Genomic DNA, 4,295 nt, shown 5'->3' on the forward strand with positions numbered 1-4,295 from the left:
TTAAAGGACTTATTTATTTATTTTAGAGAGAGGGCAAGGGAGGGAGAAAGAGAAGGAGAGAAACAGCAATGCGTGGTTGACTTTTACATGGCCCCCACTGGTGACCTAGCCCACAACCCAGGCATGTACCCTGACTGGGAGTCGAACTGGCAACCCTCTGGTTCTCAGCCCATGCTCAATCCACTGAGCTACACCAGCCAGGACTATTGTATTTATTTCCATTATCATTTAGTCCCCTTATACCCTGCTCCCCCTACCGCAATCACCACATTGTTGTACATGTTCTTGAGTCCTTTTTCCTTTTTGCTAAATCCCTCTACCTCCTAACTTCCCCCCTCTTAGCTGTCCTCTGTTCTGTATGAGTCTGTCTCTATTTTGCTTGTTAGTTCAATTTTTTCTTTAGATTCCACTTATAGGTGAGATCATATGGTATTTGTCTTTCTCTGACTGGCTTATTTCACTTAGCATAATGTTCTCCAGGTGCAGCCATACTGTTACAAAGGGTAAAATTTTCTTTTTTTCTATGTCCGGTAGTATTCCATTGTGTAAATGTCCCATAGTTGTTTTATCCACTCATCTACTGATGGACACTTGAGCTGCTTCCATATCTTGGCGATTGTAAGTAATGCTCCAATGAACATAGGGGTTATTATGTTCTTTTGAAGTAGTATTTTGAGTTCCTTTAAATATATTCCCAGAAGTGGGATCACTGGGTCAAAAGACAGATCCATTTTTAATTTTTTTAAGGTATCTCCATACTGCTTTCCACAGTGGCTGCACCAATCTGCATTCCCACCAACAGTGCAACAGTGTTCCCCTTTCCCCATGTCCTCACCAGCACTTGTTGTTTGTTGATTTACTGATGATGGCCATTCTGACAGAGATACTTCATTGTGGTTTTAATTTGCATTTCTCTGATTGATTAGTGATGTTGAACATCTTTTCATATGTCTATTGACCATCTGTATGTCCTCCTTGGAGAAGTGTCTATTCAAGTCCTTTGCCCATTTTTAAATTGGGTTGTTTGTTTTTTAGTGTTGAGTTTTGTAAGTTCTTTATAAATTTTGGATATTAACCCCTTATCAGATATATTGGTGGATACCTTATTGACTTCAGTGGACAGACAGAAAATCAACAAGGAGATAGCGGCCTTGAATGATACATTGCATCAAATGGATTTAATTGATATCTTCAGAGCATTTTACCCCAAAACAATAGGAAATATATACTTTTCAAGTGCTCATGGAACATTTTCTAAGACAGACCACCTGTTAGGATACAAAACAAGTTTCAATAAATTTAAGAAGACTGAAATGATATCAAGCATCTTCTCTGACCACAATGCTATGAAACTAGAAATCAATCACAAGAACACTGAAAAACATGCAAAGACAAAGAAACTAAGTAACATGTTACTAAACAATGAATGGGTCAACAATGAGATCAAGGAAGAAATCAGAAGATACCTTGAAATAAATGAAAATGGGGACACAACAATCCAAAATCTGTGGAACACTGGAATAGCAATCTTAAGAGGGAAATTCATAGCATTACAGGCCCATCTCAAAACAAAAAACAAACAACAACAAAAAAAACAGCAAGAAAAGGTCAAATAAACAATCTAACTTTACATTTAAAGTAATTTGAAAAAGAACAACAAACAAAGCCCAAAGTGAATAGAAGGAAGGAAATATTAAAGATCAAAGCATAAATAAACAAAATAGAGTCTAAAAAATGATATAAAAGATCAATGAATCCAAGAACTGGATCTTTAAAAGATAAACAAGAAGGACAAATCTTCAACCAGACTCATTAAGAAAAAAAGAGAGAGGACCAAATGAATGAAATCAGAAATGAAAGTGGAGAAATAACAACTGACACCAAAGAAATACAAAGAGTTGTAAGAAAATATTACGAACAACCATACGCCAAGAAACTGGACAACCTGGATGAAATGGATAAATTTCTACAAACATACAATCTCTGAAACTAAATCAGGAAGAATCAGAAAATTTGAATAAACAGGCTACACCTAGTGAAATTGAAGTAGTAATGAAAAAACTCCCAACAAACAAAAGCCCTGGACTGGATGGCTTTACAGGTGAATTTTACCAAGCATTCCGAGAAGAACTAACACCTCTCCTTCTCAAACTATTTCATAAAATTCAAGAGAAGGAAAGGCTCCCAAAATCATTTTACCACGCCAGCATTATCCTAATTCCAAAACCAGATAAAGACACTCTACAAAGAAAGAAAATTATAGGCCAATATCCCATATGAACATAACTGCTAAAATCCTCAACAAAATATTAGCAAACTGAATACAGCAATGCATCAAAAAGATTATACACCATGATCAAGTGGGATTATTTTGGGAATGTAAGGTTGGTACAACATTTGCAAATCAATAAATGTGATTCAATACATAGACTTTTTTTTTTTTGAGGAACAAGAGCCAAGTATTTTATTTGTTCATTTCTTGAATTTGAGATACTTCTGGATGACATCCTGGGCCTACGACTCTTTGCCATAGTCCTTAACTATCACACAACTGCAACCAACCAGTTTATGAGGTTTTCCCTTCTAAGTTTTACAGAGGTCTACCCATTCCCCTAATTTCTTGTTGTAATCAACTTTAATTAGGTTGATTTGGTGTTCAGCACAAAGGGTCTCCACCAACTGGCATATACAGACTCATTTCGGTTGGATGGATGCAGGTACACCCAGATGCGCTTAGTACTGGTCTGAGGTTTTGGCAGCTTGGTGAATTTTTTTGTGCTAGGCCCTTGTGAATGACTGTGGTCTTCAGCACCTCTCATAAAGCAGTACTAATGTCCACTACACCTCCAGTAGCAATGCCTTCCTTGGCCATGGTGGTGGTAACACAGTAACCATGGTGGTGATAACAGGTGAGGAGAATCTTTTCTTTTACATGTTATTTTTTAAAGATTTTATTTATTTTTAGACAGAGGGGAAGAGAGAGATAGAAACACAGGAAGAGAAACAGCAATGTGTGGTTGCCTTCCACACACTCCCTACTGGGGACCTGGCCTGCAACCCAGGCATGTGCCCTGACTGGGAATCGAACCGGTGACCCCCTGGTTCACAGGCTGGCACTCAATCCACTGAGCCACACAGCCAGGGCTCTTTTACATGTTATTTTCCAGTTACAGTTTATACTTGATATAATTTTGTATTAGTTTCAGGCACAGACATGGTGGTTAGACAATCATATACTTTACAAAGTGTTCCCCCCAACATTTCCAGGACCTATCTAGCACCATACAGAGTTATTACAATCTTATTGACTGTATTTCCTGTGCTGTACTTCACATCTCCATGACTGTTTTGTAACTACCATTAAGAAGTCAAAATGGAGCCATGACCAGGTAGGTCAGTTGGTTAGAGCGTCATCCCAATACACCAAGGTTGCATGTTCAATCTCTAGTCAGGGCACATACAAGAATCAAGCAATCAATGAGTAAATAAGTGGGACAACAAATTGATCTCTCTCTTCCCCTTCCTCTCTGTCTCTAAAATCAATAAACATTTTTTTAAAAGGTACAAAATGGAGCCAAATCTTGAGTGAACATGAGCCTCACCTGCTAGCCACTTGGTGGCAGAAAGGGAAGTGCTAGTGCTAGGTGTTTTTTCTCCCCTAAGGGTTGGAGGGACTGGTTCTTTATTTTAAAAGGACATTGGTCAATTTTCAGTGTCAAAATAGTTTCACTATTGGTTTCTCTTTCTCCCAATTGGCCCAAAGAGACCACACTAAAAGAGAGTATATTTTAAGCCAGGAGGCTGCAGGATGTGAACCTAACAGACCTCACAGAAACTTCACCAGTAAGGGGGTACTGGGTAGGAAAGAAACTTGAAGATCAGCACACTGCCAGCCCAGCCTGTTGAGAGCTTTCTAAGCCAGAAGGAGTGGCCAATGTGCCCCAACCCCAAGGAAGCAAACTTTTAAAATAATATAAAATTTAAAAGCAGTTTTGTACACAAACTGTTGAAGGTTTCTCCAGCACTAACTGATATAAAGCACAATGAAATGGCACTTTTGGAGACAGCAGCTTCAGACCCAGAAAAGGGCAACAAGGTGACTTTACATGGCTAAATCAATGGCAAAAACATAATTTTCTGTCTTTCAAGGAGGCATGAGAGCACATAACTGGTCACTTCAACATAAGGAGCATGTGATCCATTTTGTGAACCATTGAGAAGGGGGTGGAGATGGGGCAAGGATTTGGTCTCAGACAGAGAGTTCTCACCATTTTCATCTGTTTGGTCAGGAAGTG

The 4,295-nt window shown here is 38.7% G+C and overlaps 1 pseudogene; it reads right to left on the reverse strand.

Moving 5' to 3' along the window:
• Nucleotides 1-2,472: 2,472 nt before the first annotated feature.
• Nucleotides 2,473-2,872, reverse strand: LOC114505366 (annotated as a pseudogene).
• Between the last annotated feature and the right edge of the window lie 1,423 nt (nt 2,873-4,295).

The sequence above is a fragment of the Phyllostomus discolor genome, chromosome X (assembly GCF_004126475.2).
Source record: "Phyllostomus discolor isolate MPI-MPIP mPhyDis1 chromosome X, mPhyDis1.pri.v3, whole genome shotgun sequence".
NCBI classification, from domain to species: domain Eukaryota; kingdom Metazoa; phylum Chordata; class Mammalia; order Chiroptera; family Phyllostomidae; genus Phyllostomus; species Phyllostomus discolor.